The sequence below is a fragment of the Cnephaeus nilssonii genome (assembly GCF_951640355.1).
Source record: "Cnephaeus nilssonii genome assembly, chromosome: 19".
NCBI classification, from domain to species: Eukaryota; Metazoa; Chordata; class Mammalia; order Chiroptera; family Vespertilionidae; genus Cnephaeus; species Cnephaeus nilssonii.
This window is the reverse complement of record NC_137090.1, coordinates 30,920,575-30,928,561: the sequence shown is the minus strand read 5'-3', so window position 1 is coordinate 30,928,561 and position 7,987 is coordinate 30,920,575.

Here is a 7,987-nt window from a genome sequence, read left to right as displayed (position 1 = left end):
CCCCATCCCGGGCCCTGGGGGCGCTGGCGGCGGCAGGGTGAGGACGGCGGGCTCTCACGTTCTACGGTCCAGCCCCATAGCCAGCAGGATGCGGGCGCCTGGCTGTGGTCCCGGTGGGCGGGGGAGTGGGGCGGGCTGACGGGCGGGCGGGGCGGAGCCAGAGGCGGGGCGTCGCCCCTCCGCGCCTGCGCCACTTCCCCTCCACTGAGAGCTTCTAACACCAGCTTGGCTGTCAGGCGCGGTGGCCAAGTGGTAAGGCGTCGGTCTCGTAAACCGAAGATCGCGGGTTCGAACCCCGTCCGTGCCTGGGCTTTGAGGTTGAGGTTGGGGTTAGGCAGTGGGGCTCTGGTGGCCTCTTATATGCTGCCCCCCACCTTCTGCTACTTGGCTTTTTTAACCTTTCAGATTTTGTTCTTAAGCCTTGCACAGGGCAGGCATGCCTGGGATCCCTGTGTTGCTGATGGGGCACCTACACCCAAGGTGAACAGCTCGCACTAAGCATTGGAATAGCCGAGTATGGTCCTGTCATGCTGGTTTTGTATGTCCTGATGGTGGGAGGACTTCCCAGATAGGGCATTTTGGGTTTCTGGAGACAGGTTTTATGGTTTCTATTGGTTCCTTGAAAGGTGAGTTAACCACACCGTGCTTGCCCCCTGCTTTTTCTGTCTGAGTCAGGAAGCCAACCACGTTGTTCAGTTGGTGGGTGCTTATTCCTTTCCCAGCACTTGTGAACTGAGCCTTTGAATCTGGCCCTAGCCAGCTATGACACCCCCCCCCCCCCCCCCCCCCCCGCCGCCAAGTCATCTCTAGGGTTAGACCACCTGATTTAATAGGATATTATGTTGAGTGCTTCCCATTCGATACACTCCAGCCTGTCTGTCCCTTTCTTCGATTATGACACTCAGCACTGAAAATACTACTCCAGATATAGTCTCCCTAATGGAACTTAACCTCCCTCATTCTACATTCCATACTTCTGTTAATGTGACCAGAAGTCACATTACCTTTCAATGCAGTTCACAAAAGGGAACTTCAGGTGGATTGAAAGTCAGCAGAGTCTCTTTGGAATAGTGTCTAGGGTTATCAAAAGATAGGATGTGGGCTCAGGCAGCAGGGAAATATATTTACCATTTCCCTAATATTCCAATAATGGAGGAGATGCTTGGCTTTTTCAAAGGAATGCTGAGCTAGGTGTCAGTGTCAACATGGACTTACTTGTTACTAAATGCAAATAAAGGCAGATTCCAAATATCCAGGGATAGGAAGGGGAAATTTCCTGAACTATTGGGCATTGCCTTAGATCCTATCTCTGAATTTGGATTACCGATCCTTGAAACCTGAGGCTGGGCATTGGGTTTCCTGCAGTAGCTGGAGGTGAGAATTCCAACCCAACAGAGGGGGATGGATGAGCCAAGCCAAAGTCAATAAAAGAGGGTCAAGGTACAGAAGAAGTCAACATACAGATGTTGGGGGAAATGTGGGCCCCCAAAGGTGAAGAGCCAGAGACAGGGGTCAACTGTGGACCCCAGGTCAAGGTGGGTCAGATTTAAGCACCAGGGTGGACATGGGAGCAGAGAGGTCTTATAATTACCGTGAAGGCCTTCGGGTATCTACACTCACTTCTGTGGGGCTGGAGGTAGTTATTGGCTTAAAGGGTGAGGGGAGAGGCAGGAGACACCTATGCTGAGTTCCCTGCACGACCTCTATTCAACCACTTATATACCTTGGACTTCAACTTCCTTAGTTGCAAAATTCGAAAGTTGAAAAAGATATTTCCTACTTGCCTTGTGGCCTCAAATTTTACCTTCTATCTCAGAGCCTGGGCCTTGGACAAGGAGAGGCACCTCAAGCGGCCTCACCGTCTCGCTCATGGCTGCCAAAGGTGGCGGGTCATGGTACCCCCTTTCACAGTGGGGCTTGGTCATTTCGACTTCATGACGGGGTCTATGGGACCCTGGTTCTCCCATCCAGAGAGTCACAATCAGTGCTCCGTGATGGGCAGGACTAGAGCTGCAAAGGCCCGCCCCCTGCCAGTTTCCTCTTGCGCAGGCCTATCGCCATTGGCTGCCAGGTCTAGGACAGACTCAGCGCCTCTATAGTACTGCAGTTGGAGAGCCATGTAGTCAGACACAGACACTGCAGGCAGCTAAAACCTCTAGGATATTTTAAAAATATAAACTACTTTAGGTCAGGCCTCTTTCTTCCTGTGAGTGGATATTATTTAACTTAAAAGCAGAATTTGGCAAATATATATATATATATTTTGCCTCATGCTGTCAGTGTAGTCCAGTATTCCACCCTGGAAATACATTAAGGGCCAGGGATTGAGCCTGCAACCTAGGTACGTGTCCTTGACCAGGAATTGAACCTGAGACGGTTCAGTGTGCGGGGCCAACTCTCTAACCACTGACCCACACCAGACTGGGCGAGAGATATATTTTTAAATCTCTTATCTATATATGTAAAAAGCCAGCGACCAGAACGCTGTAACAACCAGAGCAACCAGTCGCTATGACGCCCACTGCGGTCAGCGAACTGGCCTGATCTGGGGGTAGGGTCAGCTGGCCAACCTCCCTCGGCCCTTCCCCCTGGCCAGCCCTGCCCCTGATCACCCCCCTACCCCAATATGGGGCGGGGCTGGCCAGCCAACCTCCTGCAGCCCCTCCCCCCAGCCAGCTCCACCCCCAACAGTTCCCCATACACACCAATTGGGCGTGGGACCCACCCACCAATTGCCTGTGGCCCCTCCCCCCAGCTGGCCCGGCCCTGATCACCTGATCAGGGCCGGGCCAGCTGGCCAACCTCCCGCCATCTCCTCCTTCTGAGAGGCCCAGCCCCTGACCTGCCCCAATTGGGGCCCGGCCAGCCAGACCCCACCCATGCACAAATTCGTGTATTGGGCCTCTAGTTTTATAATAAAACTGATTCAGAAGCCACACAAATCAAGCGAATGTCAATGAATTATAAGAATACCAACCAGGTGAGAGAACTTTGTCACACACCCCAAAACCTCCTTCATTTGCCCCCTCCCAATTGCACTTCCTCATAGCCAGAAGTAGCCATGCCCCCTACTTTTTTAATAGGAATCAATCACTTCCTCACATTTTTACTTATGACCTAGAGCCGTGGTCGGCAAACCATGGCTCGCGAGCCACATGTGGCTCTTTGGCCCCTTGAGTGTGGCTCTTCCACAAAATACCACGGCCTGGGCTAGTCTATTTGAAGAAGTGGCGTTAGAAGAAGTTTAAGTTGAAAAAATTTGGCTCTCAAAAGAAATGTCAATCGTTGTACTGTTGATATTTGGCTATTGACTAATGAGTTTGCCGACCACTGACCTAGAGCATCTTCGCATCTTTATACCTATAATTTAACTTTGCTTATTTTGAAAATTGATTTATCTTTTAAGCTTTTTATTTCAACCACGAGGATTCTCTTCTTCCCTTTCATTCCCTTGCAATGTATCTGTTGAGGAATCTGGCCCATTTGACCTGTCGAGTTTCCCATAATCTAGACTTTTCCTGCCTGCAAGCTCTTGATGCAGTTCAACAAGTTCCTCTGTCCTCCTCAAATCTTGCTGCAAATTAGCGAGATCAGACACTGGATCAGAGTCGGCTCAATCCCTTAGACAAGGCTCGGGTGTCATCTCCTCTGATTCCCCCACGTAATGAGTCAGCTTCTTGTCTGGGACCCCCCGGTGCGTCTCACATCCTGGCTGGGCGCCTTTAGTGCTGGGACAGTGTCTCACTCAGGTCTGTTTCCAGCACCTGGTACAGAGACAGAGACCTGGACAAGAGAGGGCCCCACGTGAGGGATTGAGGAAGTCTTCCCTGAGGAAGTGACATCGTGGTCGGGCTCGAGGATGCCCAGGAATTTGCCCGAGCACCACAAGCTCTTGGGTGTTCCTGCCCTCATTCAATCATCCCTGACACTCAAATATCATGACTAGATTGGAGCTGAGCAAGCAGGGGCACTCTGCTTTCTCCCGTGGACTTTCTGACCTTGCACGTAAAATGGAATTTCAAATTAAGAAACAAATACTGCCCAGCTGGCGTGGCTCAATGGTTGAGGGTTGACCTATGAACCACGAGGTTACGGTTTAATTCCTGGTCAGGGCACACGCCCGGATTGCGGGCTCCATCCCTAGTGGGAGGCTTGCAGGAGGCAGCCAATCAATGATTCTCTCTCTCCCTCCCTCTTCCTTTACCTCTGAAATTAATAAAAACATATACACTGCATGTCCAGATTATTATGACCTCTGAACACATAATAATCTGGCCACTCAGTGTATATGTGTGTGTGTGTGTGTGTGTGTATTAGAGGCCCGTTGCATGAATTCGTGCATGGGTGGGGTCCGGCCAGCCTGGCCAGGGGACATGGGTGGTTGGCCGGCTTGCCTGCTGGTCGAACTCTTGGTTGAGGGGACAATTTGCATGTTAGCCTTTTATTATATAGGATATACACTGAGTGGTCAGATTATTATGCGTTCAGAGATCATAATAATCTGGCCACTCAGTGTATATTTTTAAAAAGAAACAAATACTCATTCTCTGTAAATAGTTTTTATTAGTAAACGCAAAAGGTCCAAACCCATCCTTCTGGGTAAAAGTTACCAATTAGGAATGGCAGCAACCATCCAACCCTCCTTTTACAGCCACAGAAACAAGCAAAGAGAAGGGAAGTGATTCGTTCAGGCCATCCAGAAAGCTCTCCCTTTACCACATAGATGAAGCTCTCCCGCAGGACGAGCACACATCTGTTTGGGAAAGTCAGCTTCGTTGTTACTTGGCATGGACCCAGGGGAGGGCCCATCTCTTTGCCAACCTGTGAGCCAAGCCGCCCATCGCTTGTCTCATGTTCACCCTGATCAACAGGAGGAGCACGGAGTGACCAAAGCCTCCAGGCCTGACCAAGTACTCAGTCCACAGGTTGGGTCCCCAGGAGACGGACTCCTAGTTTCTCCGGAGCACGCGTGCTGACATTTTCCAGGCACGTACCCCGCCATTGAGAGCCTCGCAGAGATTCCCGAGGGAGATGGCGGGGACAATGGGCCACTAGGGCTCCTTGTGTGACCTTGCAGCTCACCACCCTCTCAGCCTCACGCCTTAGGTCATGTTCAGAGGGCGGAGCCCACGCATAGGGTGTCAGACCCCCTGCCTGCCCCCACCTCCCACCAGGCAGGAAACCCGAATCGAATGCTGCCTCAGCCTTGCTAACATGTTACCACACCTGGAGAGAACGGACTCCTTTCCCGGGAATCTACCCCTTTGCTGCTGCCTGTGGGCCAGGGGTGTGTCTTATCCAGTGACCTTGGCCGAATGCAGGAAGATCATCAACAACAAGGTCAGAAACTTCACAAACTTTTCTTCCTACGGTCACGCTGGGAGAAATCACAGAGAAAAGCCACATCCCAGGCTTGCCAGTGATGAGCGGAGGCCCAGTGGCAGGGATACCTTATCAGAGGTCGCCCAGGAGTCGGGAACTGACCCGGGCCCCAAACGTGATAAGACCAGCGACACCAGTGCCGGTTTCACGGCCAGCCGGGCTTTCCCCGGACCTCTGGGAAGGGCTCAGTGCCCAGTGGCCTTGAGTAAATCATTTCATCTCCCCAAGCTGGGCTTCCGTATCAGGAAAACGGGGCTCTCCTCCCTCCCGCTTCACAGCACGTTACTGTGTTGCTGGAGATGGGGCAGGTGTTCAGCGTGAGCAGGGGGCCAATACTGTTCCGTGGTGTTGCTATTTCACACCGTGAACGGTTTACGGGGACTGGAGGCCACTGTGCATGTTGGCTGTCCTGCCCTTGGGGGGCGGGGTCCCCCTCTGAGAGGAAGCTGGTGAAATCAACAGGTGTTGGAGGGAGGGCCCCTGCCTGGGGCTCAGGCCCAGGGGGGCTGTGGGGAGGGTTTGGGGCAGCCAATCCCATCCAGCTGTGGCAAAGCTGGGTTCTCGGCAAATATTGACTGAGGATGTGTTTTGTGTCAGGCGCGGGGATGAGGTAGCGTCCTTTAGAGACAAGACTTCCCGCCCTGTGGCGCCCACATCCTGGGAGTGGGAAGCAGAGATCAGCAGCAGGAGACAGAATATATTCGAGTGAAATGTGTGGCATTGTAGAGGGGACAAGGGCTACGGAAAGGGGAAAATATCTGGGTTGGGGGATAAGACAGGGTGGGGAGCCCTAACCGGTTCGGCTCAGTGGATAGAGTGTCGGCCTGTGGACTCAAGGGTCCCAGGTTCGATTCCGGTCAAGGGCATGCACCTTGGATGCGGGCACATCCCCAGTAGGGAGTGTGCAGGAAGCTGCTGATGGATGTTTCTCTCTCATTGATGTTTCTAACTCTCTCCCTCCCCCTTCCTCTCTGTAAAAAATCAATAAAACATATTTTTAAAAAAAGACAGGGTGGGGAAGTGGGTTGCAATTTAAAACAGGGCAGCCTAGCAGCTGCCTGGCTAGTGTGGCTCAGTGGTTGAGCATTGACCCATGAACCAGGAGGTCATGGTTCAATTCCTGGTTGTGGGCTTGAGCCCCAGTAGTGGGTGGGCAAGAGGCAGCTGATCAGTGATTTTCATCATTGATGTTTCTATCTCTCTCTCCCTCTCCCTTCCTCTCTCTAAAAATCAATAAAATCATATTTAAAAATAAAACAGGGCAGCCAGGGGAGACCTAGGGAAGAATCTAGAATAAGGCAAGCCAGGGAGCAAGGTCAGTGACTCCAGCTTTCGGGGATTTTGGTCCCTCCCCCTCCCCAGTGGCAGAGATGGGTGTGTGCAGCCCTCTGGCAGGGTAGCTGGGACATTAAGATTGTCCACGTCACACCACACCCCACCTCAGGGGCTCTGAAGCCAGCTTGCTAAGGAACCTGACTCCTGAGAGATTACTTTTTTAGGGGGCAAAAAGGACCCAAATACTACAAGGTGGGAAGGGCAAATGTGCATGGATGCCCTGGAGACTGGGCCTCCCTGAGATATTCACTTGGGATGGGGTAGAGGGCGGGCGGGGGGGGGGGGGGGGGGGGGGGGCTGGTAGAAAGTGCACTAGACCAGGGAGGAGTTGGTGGAGAGGGGCTGGTCTCAGGATCCTGGCCAGTCATTTCACCTGTGAAGGTGGGTTATCATACCACCTCCCTCCTAGGTCCTTGTGGGAGTGTAAAAAGCTCTTAGCACACAGGCTTGGCACCTAGGAATGTTTCCCCGAGAGCCATCAGCGTCATAGCGTCATCTCTACGGCAGTATTGATCAAATTCCAGAGGTAACTCATCGGTAGATCATGAAATAAATGTGACAGTTTGCAAGCAGCTTTTTTTTTTAATGAAACAGAAGAGGATAACGTAAACATATTCGAGTACATAAGCATTGTCTCATAAAACACTTATATCCATATACAGACATTTCCTACCATGGGGCATCCCTGCACATGTGAAAGCCACTGTTCTGAGGCCGAGGTGGCTGTAAGGTTTTTCTAAGCTTCGTCATTTGCACGAGACTGTCACCATTTTTGCCATGTCAGAATACTAGTTGTGTTACTCACTAAATGCTTGCCTTTGAGTGGGCTCACTTTAACCACTTTAGCCACATTGTAACATTAATATTCATGAAGTTTACATTTAAATAATATATTCGTTTTTTAATTATTCTTTTAAAACTTAAAACCATCTTGCATCTTTGGGAAACGTTGGTGGTAAGAAGCGTGAGTGTGAACACCCTTGCTCAAAGTCAAGCTGGGGGCCAGCAGCACCCAAGCCCTCAGGGTCCCTTCCTGCCCCTGGAGCTAGGCCCGCCCACTGCCCGGCTGAGTCCTGGTGAGTGACAGGCCCTGTCTGCCTCTGGACTGGCTCGGGATCCAGTGTGAAGGCCAGCGGTGGAGGCCAGGGCCCTGGGATGTATCTTTCTCTTGTGAACTGTGTGCCCCACTGCACCACGTTGGCCGAATTTCCTTTCTTGTCCAGTTCTGATGCTATTGATGGGATTAGGTGCTCCCCCATGGCCATCTCCT